Here is a 16162-nt window from a genome sequence, read left to right on the forward strand (position 1 = left end):
CCGCCCAATCGCCCAGTCTGTCCAAATTGCTCTGGAGCTTCCTGGTCTCTTCCTCTGAGCCCACCCCCCCTCCTAGTTTAGTGTCGTCTGCAAATTTGGAAATGCTGCATCCGACTCCCTGATCCAGGTCATTAATGTAAATTGTGAACAGCTGGGGGCCCAGGACAGATCCCTGTGGTACCCCACTTGTTACTGCCTGCCATTCAGAAAATGAGCCGTTTATTCCAACTCTCTGTTTTCTATCTGACAGCCAGTTCCCTATCCACGCCAATACTTTCCCCTTTATCCCATGAGCCTCAATTTTCCATGCTAATCTTTTATGTGGGACCTTATCGAAGGCCTTTTGGAAGTCCAGGTACACCACATCTACTGGCTCTCCCCCATCTATTCTACCAGTTACTCCCTCAAAAAATTCCAATAGATTAGTCAAGCACGATTTACCCTTTGTAAATCCATGTTGACTCTGTCCTATCCTGTCCCCATTTGCTAAGTGCTCCGCTATTTCATCCTTAATGATGGACTCCAGCATTTTGCCCACAACTGATGTAAGGCTTACAGGTCTGTAATTACCTGCTTTTTCCCTACCCCCCTTTTTGAATAGTGGGGTAACGTTAGCTACCCTCCAATCCATGGGCACTGTTCCCGAGTCTAATGAATTCTGAAAAATCATCCTTAGTGCATCCGCTATCTCTAGGGCCACCTCCTTCAGTACCCTAGGATGCATGTTATCAGGCCCTGGGGATTTGTCCACCTTCAATCCCTTTAGCTTCCTTAACACCATATCCTTAGAGATATTGATTTGCGTCAGTTCCTCCTTTGCCAATGTCCCTATTTTTCCCGATATCCCAGGGAGGTTTTTTGTGTCTTCCTTCGTAAAGACTGACCCAAAGTATGCATTTAGTTGATCTGCCATTTCCTTATTTCCCATTATATATTCCCCCGTATCTGACTGCAATGGACCAACTTTGGTTTTCACCAGTCTTTTCCTTTTGATATACTTATAAAAGCTTTTGGAGTTAGTTTTTATATTTTCCGCCAGCTTGTTTTCGTAAGCTATTTTGCCCCTCTTGATTATGCCCTTTGCCCTCCTTTGCTCTATCTTAAACTGTTCCCAATCTTCCGCTCTGGCGCTTTTTTTGGCTATTTTATACGCCCTATCTTTGGATTTTATGCTGTCTCTAATTTCCCCTGTTATCCACGGTTGAGTCACCTTTTTAGATTTCCTTTTATGCCAGATTGGTATAAACAATTTTTGCAATTTTGTCATTCTATCTTTAAATGTTTGCCATTGTTTATCTACCTCCAGTCCTCCCAGGAACGTTGTCCAATCAGACCTACTCAGTTCCCGTCTCATGGCATCATAATTCCCCTTGTTTAAATTCAGGACCTTAGTCTCTGAGTCAATTTCTTCGCTCTCCATTTCGAGTGAGAAATCGATCATGTTATGATCGCTCTGACCCAAGGGTCCCCGTACAACAAGATTACTGATTAGTCCCTTCTCATTGCACAGTACCCAGTCCAATATAGCCTGTTCCCGAGTTGGTTCCTCGACATATTGATCCAGATAACCATCCCTTAAACACTCAAGGAATTCCTCCTCCTCATTATTTTTACTGATTAGGCTAGTCCAATCTATATGTAAGTTAAAGTCACCTATGATGACAGCTGTGCTCTTATTGCACGCTTCTCTAATTTCCCTCGTGATGCCCTCCCTAACCTCTATTTTACTATTTGGAGGCCTATATACCACTCCTATTAATGTTTTTCGCCCCTCGCTATTTCTTAGCTCCACCCATATAGATTCTGTATTAACTGAGTTAATATCCTTCCTTTCAATTGCATTTATCCCCTTTTTTACTAGCAATGCTACCCCTCCTCCCTTTCTTTTTTGTCGATCCTTCCTAAATACTGAATACCCCTGTATGTTAAGCTCCCAGCCCTGCTCACCCTGCAACCATGTTTCCGTAATCCCAATTAGATCATAATTATTAACCTCTATTTCCACAGCTAATTCATCTACCTTGTTCCTGATGCTTCTCGCATTAAGGTATAAAACCCTCAGGCTTTTTTTATGCTCACATTTTTTATGAATTAGTTTGGCCCTTTGTTTTTTGTTCCTCACCCTTTTACCATTTATTTCTGTCTGCCTTTCACTTTCCTCTATTTCACTACATAGGTTTCTAGCCCCCTGCCATACTAGTTTAAATGCTCCCGAACTGCTTTATCAAAAATTACCCCGAGAACATCAGTTCCATCTCTGCACAGGTGTAGACCGTCCCTTTTGTATAGGTCACACCTACCACAAAACTGGTTCCAATGCCTCAAAAATTTAAAACCCTCCCTCTTACACCACTGCTCAAGCCACGTATTTAGCCTAACTATCCTGTTCTCTGTACTCTTACTAGCACGTGGCACTGGTAGTAATCCAGAGATTACTACCTTCGAGGTCCTACTTTTTAGCTTGGCTCCTAACTCCCTAAATTCTACTTGTAGGACCTCTTCCCTTTTTTTAGCTACGTCGTTGGTACCAACATGTATCACGACAACTGGCTGTTCCCCCTCCCCCTCCAGAATGTTCTGCACCCGCGCCGAGACATCCTTGACCCTTGCACCAGGGAGGCAACATACCATCCTGGAGTCTCGGTCGCGACCACAGAAACCCCTATCTATTCCCCTTACAATCGAATCCCCTATTACTATAGCCCTGCCACTCTTTTTCCCTCCCTTCTTTGCAACAGAGCCAGTCATGGTGCCATGAGCCTGGCTGCTGGTGCCTTCCCCCGATGTGTCACCCCCCCCGACAACAGTACCTAAGGCGGTGAACCTGTTGCTAAGGGAGACAACCCCAGGGGATTTCTGCACTACCTTCCTGCCCTTGCTCTGCCTTTTGGTCACCCATGTACTGTCTACGCTGGCCTTAACCTGCGGTGTGACCAACTCACTAAATGTGCTATCCACACCCCTCTCAGAATCGTGGATGCTCCAAAGTGAGTCCATCTGCAGCTCAAGGGCCGTCATGCGGTCCCACATGAGCTGCAGCTGGACACACTTCCCGCACACATAGTCGTCAGGGACACAGGAAGCGTCCCTGATTTCCCACATGTTACAGTTGGGCCGAACGACCCCCTCGACCGCCCACTGTCTGGACCAGTTAATGGCCACTTTGGCCAGGCCCAGGAGCAGCCCCACGAGGAGTTCCCCCGACCTGCCCATTCGCCTCCGCACCATGTGACCAAAGATCAGGAGCGTAGGACTGAAGTGCAGACAAAAATCGAGGAGCAGCCCCTTCAGATAATTAAATACTGGTGTCACGTCAGACATCCATTTTCCCTTGAGTGCCACCTCTGGCTTGCTCATCACTAAGAGTGCTGGGATATAACATGTTCAGTGTTGCTAGGCAGGTCCTGACAGGAGGAAGTGGTTTGAATGAAAACCCTCAGAGGCTTCTGTAATTGTTCTAACTTTGATTGTGAATACTTGCTGGGAGTATTTTTTTCATGTAAACCTTGCTGCAAGGTTCATCACTTGTGTTCTGGGGCTTCATTTCTTACAGCTTTCAACAACAACTTGTATTTATATAGCGCCTTTAACATAGTAAAACGTTCCCAAGGCACTTCACAGGAGCGTAATAAAATAAAATTTGACACCGAGCCACATAAGGAGATATTAGGGCAGATGACCAAATGCTTGGCCTAATAGGTAGGATTTAAGGAGCGTCTTAAAGGAGGAAAGAGAAGTAGTGAGGCAGAGAGGTTTAGGGAGGGAATTCCAGAGCTTAGGGCCTGGACAGCTGAAGGCACGGCTGCCAATGGTGGAGCGATTAAAAATGGGGATGCTCAAGAGACCAGAATTAGAGGAGTGCAGATATCTCGTGGGGGGCGGGGGGGGGGGTTGTGGGGCTGGAGGAGATTACAGAGATAGGGAGGGGCGAGGCCATGGAGGGATTTGAAAACAAGGATGAGAATTTTAAAATCGAGGCATTGCTTAACCAGGAGCCAATGTAGGTCAGAGAGCACAGGGGTGATGGGTGAACGGGACTTGGTGTGAGTTAGGACATGGGCAGCAGAGTTTTGGATGACCTCAAGTTTACGGAGGGTAGAACGTGGGAGACCGGCCAAGAGTGTGTTGGAGTAGTCAAGTCTAGAGATAATAAAGGCACAGATGAGGGTTTTAGCAGCAGATGAGCTGAGGCAGGGGCAGTCAGACGATGTTCCGGAGGTGGAAATAGGTAGTATTAGTGATGGCGCGGATATGTGGTGAGAAGCTTATTTCAAGATCAAATATGACACCAAGGTTGCGAACAGTCTGGTTCAGCCTCAGACAGTTGCCAGGGAAAGGGATGGAGTAGGTGGCTAGGGAACGGAGTTTGTGGTGGGGACCAAAGACAATGGCTTTGGTCTTGCCAATATTTAGTTGGAGGAAATTTCTGCTCATCCAGTACTGGAGCAGTCTGACAATTTAGTGACAGTGGAGGAGTCGAAATAGGTGGTGGTGAGGTAGAGCTGAGTGCCATCAGCGTACATGTGAAAACTGACGCTGTGTTTTCGGATGATGTCGCTGAGGAGCAGCATGTAGATGAGAAATAGGAGGGGGCTAAGGATAGATCTTTGGGGGACACCAGAGGTAACGATACAGGAGCGGGAAGAGAAACCATTGCAGGTAATTCTCTGGTTACGATTAGATAGATAAGAATGGAACCAGGCGAGTGCAGTTCCACCCAGCTGGATGATGGTGGAGAGGTGTTGGAGGAGGAAGGTGTGGTCAAACATGTCAAAGGCTGCAGACAGGTCGAAAAGGACGAGGAGGGATAGTTTACCATTGCCATAGTCACATAAGATGTCGTTTGTGACTTTGCGAAGAGCCGTTTCAGTACTGTGGCGGGGCGGAAAGCTGATTGGAGGGAATTCAAATATGGAGTTCCAGGAAGGATGTGCACGGATTTGGGAGGTGACAACACATTCAAGGATTAGAGAGGAAAGGGAGGTTAGAGATGGGGTGGTAGTTTACAAGGACGGAGGGGTCAAGGGTTGGTATTTTGAGGAGAGGGGGGATGACGGCAGATTTAAAGGAGAGGAGGACAGTACCTGAGGAGAGAGAACGGTTAACAATATCAGCTAACATAGGTGCCAGGAAGGGAAGTTGTGTGGTCAGCAGTTTAGTAGGGCTAAGGTCGAGGGAGCAGGGAGTGGGTCTCATGGACGAGATAAGCTCGGAGAGGGCATGAGGGGAGATAGGAGAGAAACTAGAGAAAGATGTGAGTTCAGGGCTAGGGCGTGGGGAAACTTAGAGGAAATTTGGCCCAGTGGGCTAGGGAAAGGGAGGGAAGTGGCAGAGGCAGCTGAACGGATGGTCTCAATCTTAGAGACAAAGAAGTTCATGAACTCCTCATACTTGTTGTTGGAGGGGAGGGTGGTGGAGACGGGGAGAGGGGTTTAATATGATGGTTTGCAGTAGAGAAAAGAAGCCGGGGGTTATCTTTGTATTCCAGGATGATCCTGGAATAGTGAGCAGTGTTGCCAGACAAGAGCAGGACCCGATAGTGCTTTATGTGGTCCACCCAGATCTGGCAGTGAATGGCTAAACCAGTTTTTTGCCATATCCATTCAAGTCTGCGTTCCTTGAACTTAAGAGAGCAGAGATGAGGGCCGTACCAGGGGGAATGGCCAGAGTGAGAGAGAGTAATGGTTTTAATGGGGACTAGGGCATCAAAGGTGAAAGTGAGAGTGAGGTTGAGCTGCAGAAATGTCGTAGTGAATGGAGGGCCAAAGGCTAGACTGTTGGGATTTTGAAAGTGCATTGGGAGAGAGTTTGTTCCAGGGGCGGACCCAGAAGGAAGTAGGGCTGGGAGGGGAATGGGGGTGTGGGTAGAGAGCAATACAAGGAAGTAATCAGAGATGGCCTTATCTGTGATTGACACGATGGGAGTAACGAGGCCACATGAGATGGCATGGTCAAGGGGGTGGCCGTGAATATGGGTTGGGGAGTTTACATGTTGGGAGACATTAAGGGAGGATAGAAGGGCAATGAACTCAGAGAGAGAGAGAGCATGATGAATTGAGACGAAGGTTGAATCACCAAGGATGAGAAGTCACTCGGTGCAGAGGCTGAGGGAGGAAAGCAGTGAAGATATCTTGGTGAGAACATTTTTATAGTACTTGGGTGGGCGGTAGAGAATGAGAATTTTAAATGAGAGGTGAGAGGGGTGGAATAAGGTGAGATGCTCAAAGAAGGAACAAGTGCCAGAGGAGTAGGGGGACAGACCAAGGTTGATTTGGTGATAAGAGCCACACCAAGACCGCGACGATCTGGGCGGGGCAAGTAGTGGAATGAATAGCCGGACAGGAAGGCTTCATTTAGGGGGAAGGTGTCATCACCCCTCAGCCAGGTTTCCGTCAAGGTCATGATATCGATGTAATCATCTACAATAAGCTCATGGATGGCAAGGGCCTTGTTCACAAGTGAATGGACATTCTGGAGGGAGATGCGGCGAGAGGCGGTAATGACTGATCCACTACCAGAGTCCACAGGGTCAGCACTGGGAGAGGTGAGCTAGACGGGGAGGAGATTGGCAAGATTAGCCCCCAGCGGGCACACTGGATGGGAAGGTCAGAGAGAGAGTAGGATGAGGCAGTTGGGGTTACTGCTTGTAAGGATGCAGCGACGAGTGCTTTGATGGGCCCTTTGGAGCTTCGGAGCTTATGACATTCACTACAGGGAGCAATGGTGCTTCCTTTAGGAACTCCCTCTACTTGTGCAATGAAGAGGAAGAGGATGAGAAGGCGCAACACAGAGGTCAGAACGGTCAGGCACCATTGGCAGCACCCAACACATATATTTACAGACTAAGGCACTGCTATCTCAACTTCACAAAAGAGCTATACTTATTAATACTGCGCTTCCCTTGTGAGGCTGTACAGGAGCTGTGCCAGTTGCTTGTCCTGGACTTGTAGCCCACCTTCACTTCAGGCATGATAATGTCATTGTCAATGAAAGTAACAACTCTCATCAACCTCTATGTCAAGGTTATTTCAGGCTGCATTGGGAAACATATGTAACATCAGCCAATTGGCTGTCCACTGATGCATAATAATAATGGCCCAAAAATTGTGGTCGACAGCATAACTATGGAGTACGCTGCTGACCCATGAAAAGAATACAAACTTACCTTGTGCGAGGCCCCACACGTAGACTTCTTCTTCAGTGCTGCAGAGTTCTGCGCAGCATATGACATCAGGGAGGCCAGGAGTGCAGCGTACAGCCTATGTGTAAGGGAAGACATGCCCACAATAGCTCTCAAAACTAAGCCACGTCCACAGAAACTTCTCTCAGTCTCTTCCATTGAAATGACATTTTAAAAACTTCTAAAAATTAAAAAAAACTTTTTTAAACTTTTAGTTAAACTGGTACTTATTACATATATCGCATTTTGTTTTATTTTTTTCATCCAAACTCACAATTTATTAGCCCCTACGTATACAACTTCCTGTTTTGATACTCAGTAAAGGTGTAACACTGTCATGTTGTTGAACTTCAGAAAGAGATTCCCAGCCATATATTCAATGTTAATTTTCAGGAATAAAAATATATTTTTCAGAGCTCATTTAGACTGCTAATAGATAAATCTATTTTCCTTGTTGTAGATGCATTATATGGTTTGTTATGTTGTTCACTTTTGAGTTGAAAGGACAGAATTGGTCACTGAAATCTGATAAATGTTCACTTTATTTAACTTTCTTATTCAACTTCCCAAGTAATTAAAATGAATACTTTCTATCGGTCTATCTGCCTGGCCTTCTGTGTTTCTAAAGGATATTTTTGCTGAGCAATCAATTTAATTTTCAGAATTTAACTGAAAGTAAAATAGAATATGCTAAATAGTGTGTTCACATGAAACTTGCAAAAATAACTAAAAGAATCATTAATTACTGTTAGATTGTACGATTTGGATGTGTGCTCCCTGTTTAATGATATAAAAAAAATACATGAACATCCCCTCGCTACACACTGCTGAAACGAAACTAAAAGTTATCCTTGAAATCTTGAATTGAAGTCTGCACAAAGTCAAACATTCTGAGGGCACGCACTGCGCTGTGGGAAGTGTGCTTTGACTTTAGGAGATGTTTTTATCCAGGCTATTTGGCATGAGTGCTCCTTGTGATAACTATGCTCTTAGTAATACAATGCTACAAATATTTACTTGTGTGCTTGTGTACGTCTCTCTCACATGGCCCATGGTACTACTAAGCAGGTGACTGATGCACTGCTCAGCTGTGGTCACCTGTACAACAACTTTGGCACAGAGCAGCACTGCAATCCCAAAGGTACCAGGGCTTCTACCAACTTGTGCAGGGTTCAGGAAATATTTGGTTTTTCCCATGTGGCATCCATAAATCAAAAGCATTTTCACTCCCTTAATGTGTAGATGGTGTGTGAGTCCCGATTTAATGCCTGCTTTCCTGGGATTATCTATGATTCAGACAATCTGCACCAATCTAACATTATGAGGCTTTCAAGGGGGCAAACTAAACAAGGGCAGCACGGTGGCATAGTGGTTAGCACTGTTGCCTCACAGCACCAGGGACCCGGGTTCGAATCCGGCCTCGGGCGACTGTCTGTGTGGAGTTTGCACATTCTCCCCGTGTTTGCGTGGGTTTTCTCCGGGTGCTCCGGTTTCCTCCCACAGTCCAAAGATGTGCGGGTTAGGTTGATTGGCTATGATAAATTGACCCTTAGTGTTAGGGGGATTAAATACGTGGGGTTACGGGGATAGGGTGGGATATGTGTTGGTGTAGGGGTTACGGGGATCGGGTGGGACATGTGTCGGTGCAGGCTCGATGGGCCGAAATGGCCTCTATCTGCACTGTGGGGTTTCTGTGATTTCTGTGGAACTAGCTTCTGGGACATGTGAAAGTAAAATACTGTAAATGCTGGAAATTGAAATAAAAACAGAAAATGCTGGAAATATTCAGCAGGTCAGGCAACATCTATGGAGAGAGAAACAGAGTTAATGGCCGGAATTTTCCAGGATGGTAGCGGGCATGATCAGCGGGAGGTCAGGTGGGAAAGTTGTTATTTTCGACCCGCTGTCATCTCGCTCCCACTCACCTTTCCCCCAGGCACGTCTGTCATTGCGGAGCCGACCTGACTGGCAGCGGAGGGCGACCCAATCAAAATCATTATCGGGTAGTTTACAGGCACCTAAGGGCCTTTTTTCACTCACTTTTTAAATTTTCCTGCATGACCACGGGATTCATGCAGCTCAGAAACCACGTCTGTCAACCTGAGGCGTGAGTTCCGTGGCCATTGCTCCAGCTGATTACTTGACAGCATCAAATGTACAGTAAAAGCTCCCACCTGTCAGATGATCACTTTCCTCAGGCAGAAGCTGTTGCTAAGTCCATTTCGAGCACAGATTCTGTCAGCTGGAAGCGTTTCCAGCAAAGTCTTCATCCAGTCTTACCTTATTGGAAGAACTCTCTCACCATTGACAGAATGCTTCTGTCATCTGTACTTCACTTGCCATCTATTCCATCAACATGGGTGCCATTTACACTCTCTCACTTTGGTCCTCAGAATCTGACCATGATAAGCCCCAACACCAGCAGCACCAGGCACACCAGCAGCACCAACAACAACACCAACCTTCTCCGCAATCACCTGATGATGTACAGGACAGAGGGCATCAGCACCCGAGCACACTGCTGCCCGGGAGGCCAGGGATGGCCTCGTCATGGCCAGATTTACTCCACTTGATGCTGTACACCCATATGGCTGCCACATGATGTGCCAGGTTGGCACTACCCCATACCAACACCGTAAAGCATCCCTACAATGACCAAACCATTAGTTTCACACTCATCATCATTGCGGGGGGTACCGTTATGTCTCACCATTCACTGCAACTCACTAAGCCACTTCCAAAGGTGCACACAAATCTGTCCAAGACTGGAAAGTGTTGAAAATACAGATTTTTATGTTGATACTACATTAACAGAAACTTTACATAAACATTGGACAAAACACCCAAGTGGCTACACTTGTGTGTTGTTAGTTGGCATGATTGCACTAGGATGAGGGTACCTATATTTATAAGGGAGATAGAACATGTCCAGGGAACCATAGACCAGCCAGCTTAACATTGGTGGTAGGAAAAATAATGGAATCCCTACTAAAGGAGAAAATAGAAGAACATCCAGAAGCCAAAATATAATAATGAATAGTCAGCACGGATTTCAAAAGGGAAAGTCTTGCTTGACCAACCTCATTTAATTTTTTGAAGCAGTAAGAGAGAGAATAGACAAGGGTAATGCAGTAGATGTAATTTATCTAGATTTTAAAAAGGCCTTCGATAAGGTACCACATAATAGACTAACGACTAAGGTCAGAGAATGTGGAGGCAGGAGTAGCAGAATGGATAGCTAGCTGGCTTCAAGACAGAAAGCCAGTTCTAGTGAATTCTGGGGGGACGTATGTGGCAGAGACCACATAGGGACAGTAACACAATTCACTATGTATAGCCAATGTTGTTATCGCTCCACGTTATGTACGGAACTTGGTTGGGTTATCGGGGCAGGGTCCCTTTAAGAGTCGTTGATGGTGTGATGACATCATAGCCCTGCGACGAGGCCGAGTCCCTGAGTCCATGCGGAGAGTTAATAAAGCTAACACGCGTTTTTCTTTGCTGCTATGAAAGTCTCGCAGTCTGTTGATTTCCAGCGACTCCTACATTGGTGACCCCGTTTCTCTTTTGGACGTTTCCAAAGACTTTATCCGAGATGGCGACGAACGCCGTTTCTCTCAAATTACCGGAGTTTTGGGAACGGCAGGCTGCCGCTTGGTTCGCCCAGGCCGAGGCTCAGTTTGCACTCCGGGACATCACCGCGGACGACACAAGGTATTATTACGTCGTCTCTGCTCTCGGCAGCTCCACCACGGCTAGAGTCGTGAGCCTGCTCGAGGACCCCCCGGAGCACCACAAATTTGCGACGCTGAGAACGCACCTCCTAGAGACTTTTGGACCAACTGAACCCGAGCGCGCACGCCAGCTTCTCTCTCTACCCGGGCTTGGTGACTCCAAGCCCTCAGAACTGATGGACCACATGTTAACCCTCCTGGGCAAGCACAAGCCGTGCTTCCTCTTCAGAGAACTGTTCCTACAACAGCTGCCAGGGCAGGTACGGTCGGCTTTAGCCAACTCTCATATTAGTGATTTCTGCGCCCTGGCCAAGGAGGCCGACAAATTTTTCTCCGCCAGGCAACAGTACTGCGTGGCCATGCGGGGCTCTGCCCCCACCGCCACAGCCCAATGGCGGCAGCCCCCAAGCATGAGCTTCTACCACGCGCAGTTCGGCCCCAACACTAAGAAGTACCGGCCCCCGTGCAGCTTTACCGCGTCGGGAAACGCGAAGGCCTGCTCATTAGCTACCATGGCTGTCGGCTGTTCAGGTAGTCTGTTATTCATTACGGACACTGACTCTGGACGTCGTTTCCTCTGCGACACGGGTGCCCAGGTGAGCGTCCTGCCCGCGTCAACCGTAGACATACAGGGGGGAACCACGGCCCCACCCTCGAAGCCGCCAATGGCAGTTCCATCCGTACTTTCGGGAAACGGAGCGTGGCGCTTTGTTTTGGCGGGCAGCGTTTCGCTTGGGACTTTGTTACAGCAAAAGAGTCCACCCCCCTTCTCGGCGCTGACTTCCTCTGCGCCAATGGCCTTTTGGTGGACGTCAAGAACCGACGTCTCGTCAACGCTGAGACTTTCAGTTCGCTCCCGTGTTCGTTCAGTGGTTCCGGCACGACGAATTTGTCCAGCACACTCTCGGCCTCCGACGAGTTTTCCCGCCTCCTCGCCGGGTTCCCGGACCTCACGAAGCCCACTTTCTCATCCGCTGCCACCAAGCACAGGGTAGAACACCACAGCCCGACCACCGGTCCGCCTGTCTACGCCCGCGCTCGGTGCCTCGACCCGGGGAAACTCGCCATCGCTAAAGCCGAGTTCAACACGATGGTGCGCCTCGGCATCATTCGCCGGTCGAACAGTCCATGGGCCTCGCCCCTCCACATCGCACCGAAACCAGGCGGCGGTTGGCGCCCGTGCGGCAATTACCGGCGCCTCAACGATGCTATGACCCCCGACCGCTACCCGATTCCACACACCCAGGACTTTTCCGCCCACCTGGCCGAGAAAGTTGTTTTCTCTAAAGTGGACCTTGTTCGGGGTTACCACCAGGTCCCCGTTCGGCCGCAGGACATCCCAAAAACCATGGTGATCACCCCGTTCGGGCTGTTTGAATTCCTCCGCATGCCATTCGGTCTCAAAAACGCCGCTCAGGCTTTTCAATGCCTAATGGACACCGTGTTACAGGACCTGCCATTCCTGTTCATCTACCTGGACGACATTCTCATCGCCAGCACCTCCAGGACAGAGCATGTGTCCCACCTCCGGACTCTCTTCGAACTCCTCAGCCAGCACGGCCTAATTGTCAATCCGGCCAAGTGCCAGTTCGGGCTGTCCTCGATCGACTTTCTCGGGCACCGCATCATGAAGGACGGGGCGGTGCCACTGCCGTCGAAAGTGGAGGCCGTGAAGGATTTTCCGCGACCCCTCACCGTGAGGGCCCTGCAGGAGTTTTTGGGCATGGTGAACTTTTATCATCGCTTCATTCCCCGGGCAGCCCAGCTTATGCGGCCCCTTTACGAGGCCCTCAAGGGTAAGCCCGCCAAGCTCGCCGTCAACTGGTCCGAGGAGATGGCCAATTCTTTCATGGACAAGAAAAGGGCCCTGGCTAACGCAACCATGCTGGCGCATCCATTGCCCGATGCGCCGATCGCTCTCACCACTGATGCTTCAGACTATGCTGTCAGCACCGTCCACGAACAGTGGGTCAACGGCACCTGGCAGCCGCTCGCCTTCTTCAGCCGGCAGCTCCGCCCCAACGAGCGGAAGTACAGCACCTTCGATCGCGAGCTTCTTGGCCTCTACCTCGCCGTCCGACACTTCCGTTTCCTGCTGGAGGCCCGCCTGTTCACGGCGCTCGTGGACCACAAGCCGTTGACCTTCGCCATGGCCAAAGTTTCCGAGCCGTGGTCGGCCCGTCAGCAGCGCCAGCTTTCCTTTGTCTCTGAGTTCACGACGGACATCCAGCATGTGGCTGGGAAAAACAACCCTGTCGCCGACTGTCTCTCCCGGGCCACTGCCAGCGCCGTACACCTCGGCATTGACTACACCCGCATGGCGGCCGACCAGGCCTCCGACCCGGACGTCCAGGCCTACAGGACGGCTGTCATGGGCCTTCAGTTAGCGGATGTCGCGTTTGACGATGCCGGCACCACGCTCCTGTGCGACGTCTCCGCTGGGCAGCCACGCCCCGTCGTGCCCGACGGGTGGAGACGGCAGGTTTTTGACGCCGTCTATAGCCTTTCCCACCCGGGCAGGAAGCCATCACAGAAGCTGGTGGCGGCTAAGTGCATCTGGCACGGGCTCAAGAAGAACATTCGCGACTGGGCCAATACCTGCGTGGTATGCCAGCGCTCGAAAATGCATCGCCATACTAAGGCCCCGTTGGCGCCTTTTGCGGTGCCCTAGAGGCGGTTCGACCATGTTAATGTGGACCTGATGGGGCCCCTGCCGCCCTCCCGCGGGTTCACCCACCTCCTCACGATGGTCGACAGAACCACCCGATGGCCGGAAGCTGTCCCGCTGTCGTCAACAATGTCCGCCGATGTGGCTCGGGCGTTCATCAACACTTGGGTCGCCCGGTTTGGCGCCCCATCTGACATCTCCTCCGACCGGGGGCCCAGTTCACGTCGGAGCTCTGGAACGCTGTCGCCCAAGGCCTCGGGTTGAGACTCCACCGCACCACCGCATATCACCCTCAGGCTAACGGGCTGTGCGAACGGTTTCATCGCTCCATGAAGGCCGCGCTCCGGGACGACAGTTGGATCGACAGACTCCCGTGGGTCATGCTGGGACTCAGGACCGCCCCTAAGGAGGACCTCCAGTCCTCGTCCGCCGAGCTCGTCTACGGGCAGCCACTGCGGGTTCCCGGGGATTTCGTCCCCAACGCCACGGACCCTTGGTCTGCAGCCCATCAGCGATCCGCCCTCCTGGACAACGCCAAGGTTTTCACATCGGTGCCCACGTCGCAGCACGGTCTCCCTCAGTCCCACGTTCCGCCCGACCTAAGTGCGGCGGAGTACATTTTCGTCCGCCACGAGGCCCACCGGGGACCTCTTCACCCACCTTATGACGGACCATTCCGCCTCCTGGAAGCCGGGGACAAGGCCTTCGTGGTGGATGTCGGCGGTAAGCCATACTACATTTCCGTGGACCGTCTTAAGCCGGCCCACCTGGATCTGGACCAACCCGTTGGGTTGGCTCAGCCCCCGCGGCGGGGCCGACCTCCGTCTTCTGCACCCTCAGTCCACCACCGAGCGCCCAGGGACCCTCCTGCGACCCCCCCGGTCCCCGCCCCAGATTAAGAAGCCGTTTTGGCCGTGTGATCTGGGCTCCTCAACGACTGACATTGCCAGTTCTAGTGAATTCTGGGGGGACGTATGTGGCGGAGACCACATAGGGACAGTAACACAATTCACTATGTATAGCCAATGTTGTTATCGCTCCACGTTATGTACGGAACTTGGTTGGGTTATCGGGGCAGGGTCCCTTTAAGAGTCGTTGATGGTGTGATGACGTCATAGCCCTGCGACGAGGCCGAGTCCCCCAGTCCATGCAGAGAGTTAATAAAGCTAACACGCGTTTTTCTTTGCTGCTATGAAAGTCTCGCAGTCTGTTTATTTCCAGCGACTCCTACACACGCAAAATTCATTGTCATCACTCAAAGAAAGGATGGGAGCGCTAAATCAAGCGCTAACGGCCTAGCTCAGTGGTGTTACACTCAAAGCGCTAACCAATATCAGGTGCAGTCTAATCATAAGTCATCATTGCCACAAGCTCTTTCCAGTTCTTAAAGGGGAGGTTCATTCATATTGCAGAACCTCATTCTCAGCATTGCTGCCTGTGAACCTGTGTCAGCAAGCAGGAGCAGGCCAAGCCCAAGGAGCCGGACAACTCAATCAGCTGTACTCATGACAGATCCACACCCCAGGGAGAGAGCCCGCAGATTTTCGGACCAAGTATTGGAGGAGTTGGTGTCCGTTGTGGAGAGACGGAGGGCGGAGCGCTACCCGGCAAGTGGCAGGAGGCCCTCGCCGCATGTCTTCCGTGCCATGTGGAGGGAGGTTGCCCATCAGGTCTCGGGCAGCACTGTGATCCCCAGGACCCATATACAGTGAAGAAAGAAATTTAACAACCTCACTCGGGTGGTCAGGATGAGTCAATGCCTCAACAAATGCTACATACCACTGTCTGAACCACCGCCTAAACCACAGTCTGCACCACACCTTCAGCACTCACCCACCAACAATCTCTACCTACCAACACTCACACCCACATCTCACGCCTTTCACACAATGACAGATATTCAACTATGGCAGGCTCATCACGCAAACACGTTGCTCCACACTCACTCACACTTTCCTTTCTCTTGCAGGCCAAGGCGGCTCACAACAGGAGGGAGCAGGAGCGCACAAGCGTGGGAAAAGCCAACACCCAACCACTGTCTACGCTGGAAAATAGAGTGCTGGAGATTATTGGGCGCCAGGTGGTGGGCGCCGTGGCCATTGGTGACGTTGACCCCCTTGGAGACAACAACAGTATGTTCATCCCTACTCCTCCTTCTCACATCCCATTTCCCCCTCACCCCTCAAGCATTTCTCACTTTCCAGCTAATCATGCTGTATGCATGCATTTCTGTATGCATTGCAATATTTTGTGGTTTCTCTCATTTCACCTTTGCACCCAGGAGCTGTGATATGGCATGACACAGGGATGGTATGATGGGCATGTGGTGAGCAAAAGGGATCTGAGGTTTAAGTCATCCTGCTGTGAGGCTGGAGGTATGTTTGAAGGAGGTGGCAGAGTTCTGTGACCACCACCTTGCTGATGCAGAGCCATCTAATACACTGCTCCTCGCTTAATTGAAGGTAGGAGAAGTGCTGTTGGAATACTCTCGGAGAGTAAGGCCTCCTGGTGAGAGCCCTGATGTCCCTCCTCATCTCTCTGCGCACATGTTCCCATATTTCTGGCTGTCTACGCTCCCTC

The sequence above is a fragment of the Somniosus microcephalus genome, chromosome 8 (genome assembly GCF_052327205.1).
Source record: "Somniosus microcephalus isolate GS21.2 chromosome 8, FLI_Smic_1.0, whole genome shotgun sequence".
Taxonomy (NCBI): domain Eukaryota; kingdom Metazoa; phylum Chordata; class Chondrichthyes; order Squaliformes; family Somniosidae; genus Somniosus; species Somniosus microcephalus.